Source organism: Orbicella faveolata, unplaced genomic scaffold (genome assembly GCF_042242905.1).
Source record: "Orbicella faveolata isolate gen_17 unplaced genomic scaffold, um_ofav_v1 contig_34, whole genome shotgun sequence".
NCBI lineage: Eukaryota > Metazoa > Cnidaria > Anthozoa > Scleractinia > Merulinidae > Orbicella > Orbicella faveolata.
The window spans coordinates 7,331,211-7,350,529 of NW_028301563.1; the positions used below are offsets into that span (position 1 = coordinate 7,331,211).

The 19,319-nt window shown below is 38.1% G+C and overlaps 2 long non-coding RNA genes across 2 annotated transcripts in view; one reads left to right on the forward strand and one right to left on the reverse strand.

Annotated features, from left to right (window-relative positions):
• LOC149104480 (uncharacterized) overlaps nucleotides 1–19,319 on the reverse strand; it is a 193,773-nt gene that overhangs the window by 101,818 nt on the left and 72,636 nt on the right. The gene's annotated exons all lie outside the window — the stretch shown is intronic.
• On the forward strand, nucleotides 9,548–11,348 carry LOC149104490 (uncharacterized). Its single transcript, XR_016201291.1, has 3 exons — nucleotides 9,548–10,110; nucleotides 10,405–10,638; nucleotides 11,146–11,348. It is a non-coding gene; the product is annotated as an uncharacterized LOC149104490 (long non-coding RNA).

Sequence of the window (19,319 nt, forward strand, 5' to 3'; positions counted from 1 at the left end):
TTACCTTGATATTGAGTTCTGTCACTTGAAAAAAGGCTATAGTTCACTAACGAGCTCGGGCATCTTAATGTTTTTTCCAGTCATTTTAATCAACTAATCATTAGCTTTGCGTGAGAAAAGACTGATCTGACTTCCATTGTTGAAAATTAAATAAATAAGGAAAATAGCAGTTGCACTGTAGTCTTTTCTGTTTTGCAGTTTGATAGCCATGGCAAGCAATTTGGTTCCAATATTTTAAAAAGGATTCAGCTGTCTATTAAAATCAAACTTAAAAAGTTTATTTTTGTCCGACACAGGTATTGACTGTAGTTTGAGGCGTGTTTTCATGAGTCTGGGCTCACAAAGAGTTTACAATAACTTGGAATGCGTTCTTGTAATAACCATTAAATAACGCTAAAATGCATATGGGACATTTTCAATGCCTCACTACTGCTCAACGAGCAAGGGCACCGTTCTTTTTTTAATTTTATGTTTAAAGTTCTCATATGATAAACATTCATTGGGCAAAGTTTGAACAGAAATCTATGTGCAATTTTATTCCAGGGGAATTACCTTAATAATAACTTTCATTCATGCCTAAACTACTTCGTACGTTAACGAAGTCCTTACATGTAAATTTGTTAATTCGGAAAGCATAAAATTAAGACGCCATCACACTACGAGAGAGAAATATAAAACCGCAACCATCGCCGGTCATTTTAGAATTGTGTTTGAGGAAAACCCGGTCAGGGAAACCACATGATTATCGTAACGTCGTCGTTTTCGAAAATCTCCGTTTCAAAATGTTTTGGCGTTTTTGAAACTAGGTAAATACAAAGATGGCAAATTGACGCCGATTGCTCTTGCCTGTAAATAACGACTTAGGTGTATTGACCACGTGATATGAAGTCCTCGTCCCATGCTTTCAAAGGAAACGTCCTCAGATGTAAGATATACCCTGTAAGTTCCATTATCATTGCTTCGACATCCTTGAACTAAGTTACAAAGCTTTACCTTAAAAGAATAGCGTAGATGAAACTCCTATATTAGCTACATGCCAGTGAAGCAAGTACGTAGAGGAACAGGTAGAGGCTTTTTCTCCACCCTCCACCCTCCCTGTTAAAAAAAGACGGCCCTTTCCTATTGAACAACTGTTTATTAATTGAATTTATTGCCTTACAAGACATAGACTTGCATGAGAGAAATAACTGAGAAATGCGTTAATTGTAACAATTTCTTACCTTAGCAGGGACCAGTCACCTCACAAATTATGGGCTTCGAAGCCTCGCTGGTTTGCTTTTGGTTAATAAACCTGGAATGTCTGGCAATTTTTTGTTTCAAATCGTATGTTTACTCAAGTGCTAGCTTGGCATCCTTCACCAGAACAGTTGAAAAGTACTCCATGGCAGCATCTATACCCAGTACCCTCATTGGCACCCACTCCCGTTCCCGTAGCGTGGCTGCAATATCTCTAATGGAGCAGGAAAAGTTGGACGAAGCCAAAGAAAGCCTTGCACAAACAGCTTTGACATTATCTCTTGGATATTGGAGGAGGAGTGGCTTTGCCCGTGTCGGAGAAAAACAGTTGACTGCGTCAAAAACAGAAAGAAATTTCGAAACACCAAAGTGTGAGGTGAAATAGTACCTTGGACAAAATAGAAACACTCGCACGCTTGGCACTGTGAAAAGTGTCGGTCTCTTTGGTGGCACGCCATTTGATGGCCACCTGATCCTTTCTGCCGCCGATTTTAAAGTTGCGCAAATAGGTGGGAGTAATGAGTATGAATTCAACTGCGAAGATTTGATTGCCGCTCGGTCATCTGCACCTCGTCAATTCCAAACTTCTCAGCTATCAATTAAACTCCATCGATCCAAACCCTCTTCTAACCACGTTTGCTTAAACCGTAAAAGAAACCCAGAAAAAAAGGTAAAATTTTTGGAAGTGCTGGTGAGGTCTAGCTCTGTGCTTCCATCTGTGTGAGCAAAGAAAAGGACCGTTAGTGATCAAACAATGATGCACAGTGAACTGATTATAAATTAACTTCACGAGTGGTTGTCTCGTTGCACTATTATCGGAAAATCACCTCGAAATGCCTAGTTGCTTCACCTACATTAGTCCCATGGTATAAGTAGGCGGCAGTTTTCACCTGGTCCTTGCCATGCTTATTTTTTATCCGTTGTATTGTTCAAGTCATATTTCTGTGTTCTTGGTCCAACACATTGACGGTTCTTATCACGTGATTAATCAGTCGTTCTCCCCAGAATACAAGAGCCCCTAAGAATTCCAGTTCGCGTCGTTGATCTAGAGTAGCTACGTTTGCATCGAATTACTTCTAGTTTCGGGTTGCATTATCAAATGGCATCACCGGAAGATTTCTTGATCTTTGCTAATTAAATCAAACTGCTATTTTGTTTTTTGTTTTTTTGTTTTTGTTTTTTTCTGCAAAACAATCTTCCATCTCAGTGCCGGTGAATGGTGTAGAATATTACCTTCCACGTGTACTTAAATAACTAAATAATAACTAAAATAATAACTGTACTGTTAAATGTCAATTCCTGACTGGACCTGAAATAATTCCCAATTCTAAACTTCTTTCATGCCTATATTCACACCTCCCGACAACCCTACAAACGTAATTGATAAGAGATTCACGAACAATCAAGCCACTGACGGCAGATCCAGCGTGTTAAAGGGGAATTGCATTAAAAACGATAAGAGCGCAATTATCATCATTCCGTTTAGCATCAGAGATCGGCCAACAGCACGACGAAAAACCTACAGTTCCTTAGCAACAAAGACGGAATGCTTTTAAAACCCGTGTTCCTAAGTCGAAAAATCGATCAGAAGCATGTTAAAACCCAAGGAGCTGAAATCATCAGTCACAATGCGGTTCAAGCGATATGGACTATCTTGGTTACACACCGACATCTACAACGCGTTGCACAGCATACCTAGCTTTTTTAACTCTTCAATTGAGAAACACATACTCGTGAAGCGCAGAACGCAAAACTGAATTTAATTAGGAACTATACGGTACTCAGAAAAGTGCATACCGAAACAAATTATTACAGTGTCTCACTAAAGAAGTGTTAATAATCAACGAACACCATCCTCTGACCTACGAACAGACTCTATCCTCACCCTTTCCTTTCCTGTTAGAAACATCACAACGTCGGACTACTTGATTTCGATTGATATTTCTGCTAAATTTAATCGGTTGTTTATAACAGTTGCCACCTGCACGTGCTAATGTGAGATCATTTTTTGTCCGTCTGACAACTGTTATATTCTCATTCATGGTGATTTGTAGTGGTTTTCAATACGCATTGCATCTCTAAGTTCTATGCCGGCAAACTACCAATAGCAATTAGCTCAAGTTGTGTTTTTTCACCAAACGATTCAAGTAACTCTCCTGATAATCCTGATAGGTTAAGTTCGTACCTGTTCTTGCCTATATTAGTTTGACCGCGTTATGACAACAAGCCCAAAGCTTTCATTAGAGCAAGTAATAAAACAACTGCTAAGCGCCTTGACAGACCTGTCATTTACGACTCTCAGATCTGAATTAACACACCTGCAGCTGCAGTTTATTTGAATTTTAATATTGTGCCCAATATTTTGCGCCATGAAACCTTCAAAGTACATTTAGCTACTCCGACATGGGCTTCCCAACGCATTATCGAATCTGTTTTCTTCTTTTTTCCCTCAAAGCTATTTTGAGCTGTTTGGATGGTAAGTCTTGTAAATGTTGATCTGTTTTCTAATAATTTATTGCGCTAGAGGCAAGGTAAGAACTTTTAAGCTTCATTAAATGAAGTTCCCTTCAACCCCCCTGCGTTACTGCCTTCAAAGCATCAGCTAGACAAGCCGCTATCGCTTTTATAACGCTCTTAAAACATTTTTGCGGATTTTTGAGAGTGGGGGTATCTGAAATTCTTGATATTATAGTTTGTCTCGCTCTATAAGGCTTAAAAATTATCTTGTCATAATTACTTGTTATTCTGGTGTAGTAGGTCGCCAAACTTAATGAATCTTTTGACGACGAAAGTTTTACATCAGTTATTCGCGTTACCTATCATTTTCCTCTCATAAAATCTTCTTATTTAAAGCGAAAGAATATTCTTCTAGAACAATGTCTCAGTGGGGAAACTTTTTTTTACGCGGATTTTGAAGGAAAACGCAATTGATCGTATTCGATAAGAACCATACAACGGTTAAAACAATCAACAGCCCGAATTGACTTCTCTTTATCATTTTTCATCTATTCTTGTGTATTTTTTTGCTTTTTACGCCACATTTAGAGGTTAAACTGTTTAATTCTCAATTCAGTCGTGATAATTTTGCAACAGAGAGGTTTTCTTTACAGGTGTGACATATAGTAATGGACTGTTTATCCTGCCGCTAGAGCATTAAAAAGTATCTTAAATTGCCAAGAAACTGTCTTTTGTTTAAACCAACTTTGCAGGATTAGAAAAACTTTTAAAAAAATGAGGCATAGATCTCCAAATTTGACGACGTTTAAATAAATATATCTGGGAATAATTTGCGGGATTTACTGTTGTGCAAGGACCTTTATGTTTCCATGGAAATCATAATTTAGCCGACGTATATGTGTTCCAAATCTTGATATCTCATGTCTTAATTTAAAAAAACAAAACAAAAAAAACTGCTTTTACTTGTTTTTCAGTTGTTCTTCGCCTATTTTCTATGTTTTAGAAACATGGGCAATAAAATACTGATTAAATTAGGCGCGAAATTTCAGCATTCTTTCCATGTACGTGAATGAGAAAAATTGTTACGGCAACGGTCAAAAGAAACCAACGAAACCCAGTGGATTTTTAAGATTCCACACCGTTTTTTCCCGGTCCCGGAACCAGTTTTTGTCCAATATCAAAACCGTTTTTTTCCGATGCCAAAACCGATTTTCGCCGCTATCAAAACGGTTTTTTTTTGCCGATCGTAAAACCGATAATTACTGTTCTCAATACCGGTTTTGGGATCGGCAAAAACTGGTTTACGATGGGCAAAAAACAGTTCTGGGATCGGCAAAAATCGCTTTTGATATCGGAAAAAGCGGTTTTGAGGAAAATCCAGTGGTTATTGCAGGAACCCAAAACCATTTTTTCTCGGTCCCAAGACCAGTTTTTCCGATTCCAAGACCGATTTTTGCTGATATAAAAACCAGTTTTTGCCGATTTAAAACTGGTTTTGCCGATATCAAAACCAGCTTTTGCCAATCCCAAAACCAGTTTTTCTTTGTTTTTTCGATCTGAAAGCCGGTTTCTGTCTTATATGAAAACCGGTTTTTGTCCTAAACAAAACCGTTTTTGCCGATCCCAAAACCGACCGGTGTTTGCCGATCTTAAAACCGGTTTTGCTGATCTTAAAACCGATGTTTGCCGAATCCAAAAGCGGTTTTTGCCGAATCCAAACCGGTTTTTTTTTTTATCCCAAAACCGTTTCTTCCCGATCTCAAAACCTGTTCTTGCTGATCCCAAAACCGTGTTTTTGTTGCCGAAACCCGAAACCGGTTTTTGTCCTAAACAAAACCGGTTTTGGCGATCCTAAAACCAGTTGTCGTCCAACTTAAGACCACTGTGTTTCTGCTGGTTAGTGAGTGATAACTGAATAGTGAGGGGACCTGAGGACAATTTGTCACGCACTATATTATATGATATTAAATTAACCCGTTATTCTTACACCTTTCACGCTATAAATTAACATCTCCACCGTTATTTTCTTTTCTCTACTGGATAATGGGTACTGGTTACTGGTTTTTGGATAATAGTTACTTTGGCCTCTTTTTTAACGGGAATGACGTTAAATTAACTCACAGGAACCCATAACGCCAGAGTCTGCATATGAATTATACCCTTGATTCAATTAACCCTTTCCCGTATCTTTCTATTTATGAAACAGCATTTCCCGCGAGCAATACTGTTTTCGTCGCGGACCACCTGGGCTCAATTTTACGGTTAAAAATAGCCTGCGATGTCGACGCATATTCTCGTGTCCTTCGTCTGTTTTCTTGAACATTTAGGGGTATTCCTTCCCTTTTTACAGACCAGAGAGCTTGTTTGAGGTTGAATAAACATTTTTCCTGTTCTTGAAGTTGTCAAATGTTTAAATTAAACATCGAATCGTGCTCGCGCTGGCGATCGGGAGCCGTATGTTGTTCGATTAGTCTGATAAAATAGCTTATTAATTAAGAAAAGCTTTAGAGCTCTTTGGATTCTTTTGAGAAGGTCGTTCTCAGGGTGAAAACAGAGATTGAGAACTATGTTATGCGATCTCGGATGGTGGCGATAAGAATACGCGAGGATTACCAAGGAGCGCAAAACTACTTGACAACACCCAGCAGTACTTGGGTCACAACCTTCCTCGTCATTGCTCTCTAAAGAAGAACTTATTCGCACAAAGAAACAACATTGAAGTTTGCTTCGAATAGAACAATTTCGATATATTAAATTTCAGCCTAAAACAATAGACCTCAACACGAGGCTCTTGGGAATCAACCCCACAAACCCTAAAGTTATTCCCCAGAGCCTCGTACTGATGTTTATTGTTTTAGTTTGAATTTTCATCATCATCATCATTGCCTGTAGCCCCGTCTGGGGCAAAGGCCACTAATGAGCACCCTCCAGTCATCACGGTCCTGGGCCAGTCGTTGCAGTTCTCCCCACGTGTAGCCATTTCTCCTCATGTCTGCCTCTAGGTCACGGCGCCACGAGTTTCTTGGTCCGTCCCTCTTCCTTTTCCCCTGAGGGTTCCAGGTGACGACTTGCCTTGTGATGTTAGATGAGGACTTCCGAAGGGTGTGGCCGATTCACTTCCAGCGTCTTTGAAAGATGTCAACTTCTATAGGCTACTGTCTCTTTCGTTTCCACAGATCTTGGTTGCTGATGATGTCTGGACAGCATATCTTAAGAATCCTTCTGAGGCAGGTGTTAATGAAAGTCTGGATTCTTTTCATAGTGGCGACGGTGGTTCTCCAGGTTTCGGCTCCCTAGAGCAATACAGGCTTCACGATGGTGTTAAAGATCCTGATTTTAGTGCTGGTGCCGAGAAGTGATTATCTCAAGACATTCTTCCGCTGTTGGAAAGCTGCTCTCGCCTTGCTGATGCGAACTCTTACATCAGCTTCTGTCCCCCGGTGTTATCTACGAAATTGGTCTGTTATATTAACCAACTTTCTTTCTATTGCTATTTAAAAGGCGCGAATGCGGCTTGCCTGACAACAATGGAATATTGTTATAATTGCATTCTAATTGGTCGTTTTAAAGACAGGGCGCGGGAAAGGGTTGAATCCAAGGTTAGTATGTGAGATTGAGGTTCCTGGTCATGGGTTTCTGATTAGCTTTAATTAAGTTTTGATTACCCATACATATCAGTAATGGTAGGCTAACAGCAAAGAGCTAATGTGAGATTATTTGAACCTCTCAGATCAATGCCGTGAATTGGAGTTTCCACGCTCTTATTTCTTCTATGGGGAACGACTGATTAATCGCGTGATAAGAACCATCAAAGTATTGGACCAGGATTCTAGTGAACTGCAATGCTACCTAGAACACAACTGTGTCAGCGTTAATTTTGAATATACTGTAACAAACAACTGTGACTTAAACAATGCAACTCATAAAGAACACGAGAACGACCTGGTGAAAACAGAAGGCTACGTGTACCATGGAACAATTGTATGTAGGACGTCAGAATTTTGCATGTCCGGTCTCCCTCTGCATTTAAATGAAATGTCGTCATTTAAAACGGAAGAATGTTTTTGCAACATTTGTCAATTGAAGTAGTAATCAACATTCAACGGACAACGTCGTCTACCTTCCACGCGAATACCCTCGCATATTTGACTCGTTGATGTGCCGGGAGGGGAGGGGAAGACGAAAGTGCTAAATGAAGGGTTCCGACTGTACAGTAACTTTTTTGGCTCGAGAAAAAGAGCCTTCAAAGACTTTCTACTCTATTTTAACATAGAGAATTGCTCGTGAATTTCGAATTTCTAGTATATTTTAATAGAAGAAAAGACAACATCTGAGACCGGCACAATTAAAATTTTACGCTCTTATTTGACGCCTAATGCCCCGTAGGGTTCCTGGGACATATAACAGCTGGATCTCCGAATTGGTCATTACATAGCTCAATAATGACTTTCGAACTACTTTTGAAAGTCATCCCAGACGACGTGCAAACGAATAATAATGAAAAAAAAAACGCATTTTTTTTTTTGGTTCGTGCTCGTTCAATCGCCACGGTCCTCATTTGCTTAAACTCTCGGCGATCTTAAGAGACATTGTTAAAAAAGAAAAAAAAAAACTATAAATATGTAATTAGCTGATCCACTTCTTGCACGGAGTAGTTTACTAAACCACTTGTGGACGAAGATATCACATAATGTTCAAACACCACTTCACCTTCTTAACGAAAGAAAAAAACGCGTTTTTTTAAGCTATTTTGAATACGTCCAATGGTTACTGTGAAAAAAAAAAAGAACCACAAGGGTATATGTGTGTGTATTTTACCTAACTCAATGGGCGTGGTACTGATTAAAAATAGCTTAAGATTTTATGCCATCGATTTAATTGCGCTTTTTTGTTAATTTAGAATGCTTGTGGTAACGCTCTTTGTCAGAACAACGGAACCTGTCAAACGGGTTTTACCAGCAAAGGATCCGCTGTTTAGGTTCCTCTGGATTCACAGGTGACCAATGTGAACTTGGTAAGAAATAATTTTTTGAACGATAAACAATCAGCGTTGATAATATTGCAGGTGCAGCAATTCTGAGTAATTTGGCACTAATGCCATCATCTCGGGTGGCTTTATGGGTTGGGATAGAGAGCAGTAATTCTACAACCCTCCTCTGTGTTATTGTCGGGAGGTCAATTTTATGCTTGTTAGAAATGCAGAGGTGAACGGAAGAACGAGCTGGCATGGCCAGTTAAACCTTTATGCAAACGTTACACTGATTTCGACGAACATGGTTTTCCACTGACGAAGGGCCGGGCCCGAAACGTCTGGAAACATTACCCGAAATATGGTACTTTTATTCATGATTATTCTTACGGACCACTTTCATGCAAGTCTTTACCCAGTGCCACGCAGCTGTTTGACGTTTTTCCGTCAATGTTTTTCAATTAAATCTTGTCTGCCCCCGATTAAAACGGGAGACTGAGGATGGAAGGTATTTCTCAGTAATTTTAATCATTTTATGAACAGTTATAAGGAAGTGGACCATTTTATCGCCTAAATTTTTAAATTTCTTAGTTTAAACTTAATCTAATGCTTTGTTTTTTAATATTTTAGTGTGTCTCATATCTTAGTTTTTTATGTTATCGTTGCATATTTATGAATAATTTTCTATATTTTTAATTTTATTCTGTAAAAATTTATATGAAGGCCACTGGTTTTCAGTGATTACTGTTGTGTGCTACCCTCAATTTATATTATTATTATTACTATTATTAAAATTACTGTTATTATTATTATTATTATTATTATTGGAAATACGTAGAGACATTGTACTTATTATTTTGCTATTATTTATATAATAAACAAAAACGGTAACGCAAAACCTCCAAGATTTCAAAATACTGTACATATTTTTTTGACTATTTTGTATATAGGTATTAATTTTATATTGTTACTGAGATATCGACGAGTGCATAGCAAAAAATTCACAGCTGTAATGCAAATGCCGTGTGCAATAATACTATTGGGCCATACATTTGCACTTGTAAAGCCGGATGCCATTGGGATGGCCATGTCTGTGCAGGTAAAGAAAACCTGTAACGCTTTGAGGCTTTGTCAGTGGATGTAAATAGAAAGGGAAAGTTTATAAATATTGGAGAGAACCCACTTTTCCTCTGTCTCACCGACGGATCGCTCTGCTAAAATTTCTGCCTAGCCGTTCATACCGTTGGCCAAAAAGTGGGATTGGTCACTAAAGCTGCATTTAACTGTTTTTCTTAATTCTTTCTCGTTTTGTTTTTGTTTTCTCGGTGAAGCCATAGATTTTTGCGCTGGGTAGAATCCATGCCAAAACGGAGGTGAATGTGAAAGTACACGCGAACGTTACTTTTGCAAGTGTGAGGTCGGTTTCGCTGGGAAAATATGCGAAACTAGTAAGTTGTTATATAACAAATTTGTGTATAAATAAAAAAAAATACCCACTACAAGTGCGTCATCCTTCAAATTCATCAGTTGCACAAGATCCCCGTCGCGGTAGATGAGAGTCCGTATTATGGTATAACATGTATATGCATTTCTCTTTCTCCGTGCGAGCAAGTGAACTGTGCATAATGCAAAAGCATTTACAGCTTTGGAGGTGGATATTCGAGGAGAGGTTGGACTGTATTTTTATTCGATATTATTAACCCATCACGACCTTACTTTTAAACTTTCTCTTTCTATTTCAGAGCTCCCAATAAGCTCAACAATACTGTCGAAAAATGCATCTTATGTCACTCATCTTCTGCAGTTTCTTGGGCCCTCTGTTGGGGATGACTCTGAGTGGAAGCTGTGTTACCGCGCTTCCTTACATGGCTGGGATGCTTTTACCTTTCACAGCCGTTGTGATGGAAAGAAAAATACTGTTACAATCATAGAAAGTAATCAGTACGTCTTTGGAGGATACACAGACGCTCCATTGGGTAAATGACCATGCTACCTCCTTATTCCATTCAAGTACTTTACCGCATACTGTTCTGTCTGGGTGTCTTTCTGTCTGTCAATCAGTCCGTCTGTCTGTCTGTGTGTCAGTCATTAAGTCAGTTTGTATGTCTGTGGCTGGTTACTTTAGTTGGTTTGTTGGAATCTGTTTTTTTTTTTTTGTTTTTAAATTAAATTATAAGACAGGGAAATATGATGTGCTTATTTATACATCTGGTAGAGAGTGGTAAATTTTTCCAAGTGCAAAGTAGTACAGCAGAATACCCCCGGCCAGAGTTCGAACCCAGACCACTTGGTAATGAGTCCACCATACTAAAAGACCATGATCTAACGAATCGAAGATCATGGTCTCTTGGCATACTAACTCTGTGACACCACTGTGCTTCCCTTTAAAGAACATTGCACTGAAGATTAAAACAGCTCGATTTCGATTCATTACCATATTCAATCAGCCCTTGGTAGATAATGAACATCATTGACTTTCACAGGGAGTCTTTGTCCATCGCCAGGGAAATGTTGTTACTTTCCTTTCAACTTTGAGGGGAAGACCTATCACCACTGTACCACAGACGGAAGTTACTTTTCTTCCCTGTGGTGTTCATTGGACAGTGTCTACAACGGAAAGTATGTTTATTGTGGTAAGTTGAACTAGATCTAGGAAACGAAATATTAAATCAGCCCTCAGACGTACATGCAGACACATACCCAACAAGAGTACAAGCGCCGGCTCTCCTCAAACTTGTTCCCAGGGCGTTTCTGGGGGAAAGGCCCCGGGAACGATCGAGTTTGGGCTCTTCCAGGTTTTCGTTGTAATGGGATATCCAAATCGTTTTCGTTCAATAGATAGCATTGGTTCTGCTTTGAATGATGGCACACTTTTTGTTGGTCATGCTGCCATTTGACGTCAAATTACGTCATTAAGAGCCACTGCCTCTAAATATGGAGAATATGATAGCAAGTCGGAAAATTCGAATTTTCTTTATAACGTCAAAAAGACCCTTTTGGTGAACTATTTTCAGAAACATACTTTAACCCTAGGACGTACAAGGGGAGAGGGGTTGTAGATGCCACCCCCATAAGCTTTTTTCAAAGTTTTGAAAATACAAGTTACTCTAAGGAGCTTAAACTTTCAGAAGCTGTTCCTTCATTCTCTGCGAAAATTTTGACATGTCAACTGCGTGTCCATCATTTTTGACGATGTTATTGCAGCCATCAAATCTCATGTAGGCCCAGCCAAAAATCAACTTTTTTTCTTCCAGTTTTCTTCATAAAATTGTACAAATTCATGAATTATTTCCGTTATTTCTTGACTTTTAAGAAAATAATCCAAGATGGCGGATCCAAGATGTCGGTTCAAATGACGTCATTGAACGTCATATGACGTCATAGACATCATAACCAACAAAAATGGTTTTATCTTGTAGAGCAAGCTCAGGGATATCAAGTCAATGAAATTTATTTCGCTCGAAAACCCAATGGGAAGGTCCCATCATCCCCTCACCGCCCCTCAAACCCCTTCCCCCTTGTACCACGGTAGGGGTACGAGTTCGCTTGTACGTCCGAGGGTTAAAAGTTCCAGCGAGTTCATATTTTTTGTGAAATCTAGGAAAGTTCGAAATATTACTTGATCAACCAAGTTGGCATATGGAATATATGCAAAATTGTGCATTTTAAACAAGCCGGTACAGAAAGAAGGAAACTTGAATGGATTTCACATTCTCACAGCTTGTGATTTTCGGTTTAATCATTTCTCTGCGCTAAAATTCATTTTGAAGTAAGTACGTTTCGTCTACCTCTTGACCACTTGAAAAATACTAGTATCGCAATTTAATTTACCCGCCAAATTTCAACTGATTTGAGAGAATCCTAACTCTTCTAGTATACTAAAATCTCGTCAAATAAGAGGTTCTAAAGAAAAAGTTATGCTATGGTATACCATATCTAAATGGCCAGTTTGGCCCGTGAAAATTAAGCGCGCTAGACGAAAAGCTCTATTCAAAGAGTATTTTGACCAATTGCGCCGTTTTTAGACGACCGAGCGAACACTTCGAACACTTCCAGCCATCATGGTGGATATCGCACTACTGACAAGGCCTTCATTTATTCTTTAAGCAATAAAGAAGGATTAAGGCCATTTAAGAGTAAGGTGAAAAACCCATCACAAGCAATTTACATGAATCCAAATTACGGTCCAACATTTGGTGGAGGGCACGATATTTACATTGCTGACAAGGCAAATGGTAATATTAATTCATATGCACAGATTGGTTTCTCGTACAATCGTCCAAGTGGAGTAAAAGACCAGAAAACAATTCTAGCTGGAAGTTTTCGTTTCACTCCTGGTGAGGTGGAGGTATTTTATCTCTTTTGAGAGACCAGCACTACAGGATCATTCACCAGACGTATTCTAGAGAAACACACGATAACGAGTCGAAACTTAAAAACAATTTAACACTGCTACCACTTAAGGAAGAAAAATTAACATGCTTTTACTTGCAAATCATTTTCTTAGCTATAGCTGAAAATATTTTCTCGATATTGTCGATGATACCTAAACTAAACTGATGTTTTCTTAAGAAAACCACGACGGCAACGGCAGCGAGAACGTCGCTAAGCAAAAGGTTTAATGAGCAGAACAATGGCTGGGCACGTGTGTTATAATTCTTGGTACATAATAAAGTGTATTATCGTTTGTCTCACGATGTAGTCGAAACGTCGCGATCTACATCTCAAGTGACTACATCGTGAGACAAACGATAATACACTTTATTATTGCATCTACCACAATGAATAACAACAACCTTTTCCTCGACAATTCTTGGTACATTACGGCGAAAATGTCAGGAACAACGAAGATAGCTCTGAAAAAAGAGAAAATCGAATTATCATTGAACAGTTGGAGCAAGAAAGTAAGGTGGTGCTTTGTTGTGTTTTATGAAACCGATTTGCAGTGTTGTGGTCGGCTGGATGAATTCTCGTGAACTATACCGCAATATTAATTGCATTCCCCAACCCTAGCAGAGAGAAGTCATAACTGTTGTACACAAAAACTGTGAATGGATATGAAGTAAGCCGCTGTGCACACGTCCCAGGGCTTTAATGAACACCTTTAAAGGTTTAAAACTTCCTTGACAGATATCCCAGCGATATGTGCGTGTGTGTAGATAAGCTTTTTTACTTGGACACCTTTGTATCGAGTAGTTCATTCCTTTGACTCTATGTGTATAAGCGAATGCATCTTACTTGCTTCTCCCGCGTTTTCAAGTGCTACTAGTTTTTAGTTTTGGGCTGGGAAAAGATGCGATTAAGGGTAAAATTAATGTGATTCGTGACTAAATCGCACCACTGAGAGCCAATCAGATTACAAGAACCACCACTGATCTCAATACACTTGTGCGCATTGCGTACCTGTTTTCTTACAGTCAGAAAATCATCAAAACTGACTTAGAAGGATCTGAGCTAAAATGATCTAGAAATGTAATATTTACCTGAAAAAAAAAAAGGTCGTTACAAACTTGAAAATAATAATAAAAAAAGTAATTGTATAAAAATCGTACTACAAGTTAACCCTTTCGCGGCCAGTGTTGTCCCCAGACAACATTTGGAAAGGTAGACAAAGAACTAATTGTGACGTCATCAATTTCTACGTCAGCAGATTGCTCTGATAAACAACAAACTCAAGAGAGACTTTCTACACGTGTGTCCATTTTAAAAATCGACTGAATGCTGACAGAGCTACTGGAAAAACAAATGTTCATTCATTGATGCAAAATAGACCAATTTCGATATGTTAAAATTCAGTCAAAAACAATAGACCTCAGTACTAGTACGAGGCTCAAGGGAATAACTACAGAGTTTGTGGGGTTTATTGCCCAGAACATCGTGCTGAGGTCTATTGTGTTAGGGTGAATTTTAATATATCGAAATTGGTCTATTGCTGGTGAAATTCGCCATTACCTCCATAATTGATCAATGTCTCATTTGTCAGTACAAATTCTTTTGCAGCTGATAGAAAGGAAGTAAAGAGTAGAAGATAGTGAAAAAAGAAAGAGAGAGAAAAAGTGAAGGAAAATGAGGGTGGACAAAACTCGCAACGCATCAGCAAAATAATGGCTTATGCGCATGCGCTAAAGTAAAACATTGCACATTAGACTGTGGAAAATAGTCGAAAATCAAGATGAAATGTAAAATATTGTATTCCTAGCAAAATTTAGTGCAATTTAGCAACATTGCATGCCAAAAAGTAAATAAATAAATAAAAAAAAATAACGGTAATAAATACGGCTTTTTTGGAGCAAAGTCAAGCATGAAAGGGTCAAAGTACATGTTTGCCTTGCGGAAGGCGCGAGAGATTTTCTCCGATACACTTTGTACATGGGGGAGAGGGACACTCGGGGTGCGTTGCTGTTAACCTGTACCCGCTACTCCCTGGCTGCACGGTACAAACACCTACAATGTACCCTTCAATACTCTCCGATCACAGCTTGTACATTCTAAAGATCCCACAACCGATGGAAGGAAGTGTGGCGTCATCCACAAATTAGTGTGTGCTGATTGTAAAAAAGATCTATACTAGGAAACCGCCCGACCCTTTTACCTATGCACGGTCCGTTTAAAGAAACGTTCTAACACTACTAGATTGACACTTTCCGCCTTTGGAGAACACCTTAGGGAAACAGACCACAAGTTAGAGGAAAATAAGTCGACTGTCATAGCAAGAGAAGAAAGAGAAGAAAACAACTTGATCAGAAGAAGAATTTATGAGGCCTTGGAGATTCTGTGCCAGTCCAATCGAGACGGTCGATTTGAACTTCTGGCCCTATACAGAGATGTTTTGGCACGTGACTTGGTTCACTCAAGCTTACATAACAAATATATTCCCGCCATATTCACTTGAGAAAGACGCTGTGACAGTGTCGAAAGCTTGTGATCGCTGAAACATTACCTCTGCTTCGGTGTCTTGTTTCTTATTATCCCCTACAGATTCGGGAAAAATTCATATCTTTACTCGATGTATTGTTATTATTTACCTTTTATAAAAACTGCCTTCACCCTTTTGGCTCGTGGGAAAACATTCCCTTTGATAGTGTATCCAAACTTGGCATATATGCTTATTTTAGCCTGAATACATGTTATTGTAGGTCTAGGCTGAGATATAGAACACAATAAAGTTTTTATTTGCCTTAATGCGTGCTCCACCTTGAAAAGCATTTCACTGGAAAAAAACATTTCTTGACTGGTATTAAAACGCATGTTTGGACATGTTTTCAAATATCTGAAAGCGTACTCGGATACGAATTCAATATCTATAAAGCCTTGTATTTATAAAACGTGCCAACTTCAGCATGAACCATTAGGAAAAAAAAAAGCAACATAGATATTAATTTCAAAGCCGTGATCATGTTTCCAATCTTGTGTGGAAAACTGTCTAACGGGAAGTCAAAGTGACCGCAATTTCCAAAAAGAAAAGCTAAAACCGATATGTATATCGTAGTAAATAGAATGTTTTATTCCTAATGATGCACAAATTTGGAAAATTAAACGTACTTCTTAGAGTAACTTTGGCTATTTAGCGGGTATGAAAATATTTTTAACGTCTGTTTGACTAAGTCAGTAGATCATTCAATATAAACACATTTAAAAATGGAAACTGCATTTAATATTTAATATGTAAAATAACGATGAGTAAATTTTCAGTGACGCTACAAAAACCAAGATACTCTGTTTGCAAAATATTGCATTTTTAAGAATTTTAGAATAGGTGTAATTTCATGCTGCAAACATAAAAAGTTGATCGCCATCTGGGGAGGAAGTCAAATTAAAACATCTTTATATCCACTGCGTCATAATATTTAATTATCTTCCTTAGCTTTCTAGTGAGCTCTCCAAAATACACAACATATTAAGAAACAAGTCAAAACAATACCCCAGAGCACGCACTTAATTCAGAGCTGTGTGACATTCGAATCGTAAATTCGAAATACAAGTGTATTTTTGTGTTTGAAGAAAGATAAAAATGTTATCTTAGTTAACATTTGGCATTTCAAATTTACTCAACCTAGCGGAACCCTTTCAAGAGTGGCTCAGTTCGATTGACAAAGTTAAAACTGAATCATGTCGGATAAATTTCAAGAAACTAGTTGCTATGGAGTTGTTTGCCTACTTTTTAACTTCCTGACAAACTGCCAAAATAATCAAAATTTCCCTTAGCTTAAAATGCTAGTAAAAAAACCGACGTATCATTAAATATTCAAACAACACACGACTAAAATGTTTATATCTTGGTATTATTTCTAATATATCTCTAAGTTAGTCGTCGCTGGTTGTAAACAAATTGCATTTCGAAGGTTTTATTCCATTGGTCAACGGAATGACATTTTGCAGGTGGGATGTTCCGTTCTTGTTCCTTATGTTCTTCGTTGGCTCATTTTCTACGGCAGGTAAAGTGATTTGCGTCGAAGTTGTAATTGGTCAGTTTTTCTAGGTATTGTACGTCCTAAGAACATACAACAATATTCTTCCTGCGGAAGATGCTGCAAGTCTGAACATGAGCGGACGTGTTGGGCAAAAAACAATAGTCTTAAATGATGCAGAGTGATTATAAATTATAGCTATTATTGACTTTTGAATGCATTATCGTTAAAAGCTTTTGTCGTCTCATTCGACAACGATAGAAAAGTATGAAATTAGCATTAGAGACCTTCGTAAAGCCTTCGTAAAGCATGCTTTGTGAAGCGTGGTGAAATAAAAATTTCATAACTCTCTTTCAAATTTGGCCAACGCGCAAACGTTTTTTAACATATTTTTACTTAACATTGCTATTCGCCCAAGTAGTTTCCATACATTTTCGCATTTAGCAGTTGGGAGAAAGTGCGTGCATATCAGCAGTTGTATTTTCACTTACCGTAGTCATCTTCGTAAAACCGCTTAACCAGAATGCTTACTTAATAAGTATTTCAAACATGTGGAGAAAAATAGTGCTGATCGTTATTGAAGATTTAACGCTAACGCTCGAAAAAAAATAAAAAAATAAAAAAAAAATAAATAAAATACAAATCGCAGCTCCTCGTGTAGAGAACAAAGTTGATCAATATCTAATGATCAAGGACGAGCCGATATTTTAGTTTCTCTAAAGGTTTAATCTTTTCATTTTACAAGTTCCTCAACTTTCAGGAAGGAGAAAACTTCTCTACTGGAGCAGGTGCTTTATTTTCCGTGTAGATGTTAACATAATGTTTTTGAGTAAAACGTTTTCCTTTTTTTTCGTTTTTTTTTTTTTTTTCATAATTACGGGATTATAACTAGCGACATGCAGTCGATTCCATTTCCGTGGAAAGCTTCTTCCTTGAATTGAACGCTTCAACTTTCGGACCGAGAAAACTTCTCTTCTGGAACAGCTACATTATTTTCCGTATAGATGGGCATGTAAACATTAATTCTTGAGTAAACGTTTCTTCGATAATTGCAGGATTAGCTTAGGTCACAGAACAAACGAATTTGTATTAGTGTTGTACATATATCGAGCAATTTTTATATCTTTTTTTCAAATTAAACTTCAACGAACTTTTGTTTAGCATACTTGTCTCGCACTGTTCACAAAGCAGAAATAGAACGTGGTTTCTTTGGAAGAATAGTTAGTTAGCTTGAGTAACATGCACGGTGGTGGGCGGACAAAAAACATCTGTTAGGTAATTAATCCTGCTAAGAACTGCTCTTTAGTAAATTTGTTTGCGCATACAATTATGTTTCTTTAACAACCCTTTTGGCGAGTCTTCCTTAAATAGAAATATAACCTCTTTTAATAATGACGATGTCAAACTGTGAGGATAACACTGGTCGCATAATGATCACAGTTTTTTCAAACTTGATAACATGTTTAGCTAAACTAATAGTTCTTTATAATCTTTATCTTTCTCGTTCTTTGCGCGTTGAAGACTCTAAACGATTTTTGGGAACAAAGAATCAGTCATTAGCATGGGACAAGGGATAATTTTGGATTATTTTAAGGGAACAAGTGCTGTCTGGGAACTATCAGCATAAACTTGATATTTTGAGGCAAAATTCCAAAAATGGAAAGTTTTCAGACATCCGGAGAAAGTGTAAGCTTTGACCAGGAAGTCTTTTGTCATGGGCTTGATAGATGTCTTAGCACCTATTTTTCAATCACATTTAACTTGCTGTGGTATTCAAATTCTAGAACTTCTCATTACAGTAAAGGATAGTTTCAGGGAAAAAATGTAGGAACGAAATCATGTGGGAAGAAAAAAAAACGGAAAAAAACATTAATAAGGGGTGCATAGATGATATTACACGGTGGCGAGAAGATATGAATTTTATGTTCGAGTGGCAAGAACAATATCTCCCGAGTGAGCGCAGCGAACGGGTGAGATATTGCTCTTGCCACGAGAACATAAAATTCATATCATCGAGCTAACGTGTAATGTTCTTTTTATTATATAGACATGCTGATGACGGCCTTTTTAAACATTTTCCGAAGATTTTCGACCGCTTTCCGAAGATTTACGAAGGTCACACGAACGTTGCCGAAAATTTTCCGAAAATTTTCGAAGATTGCCAAAGATTGCCGAAGACTTTCGAGGAAGACCCGAAGATGTTTCGACCGTACACCAACGAATTTAAGTACAATTTAAGAGACAAACTT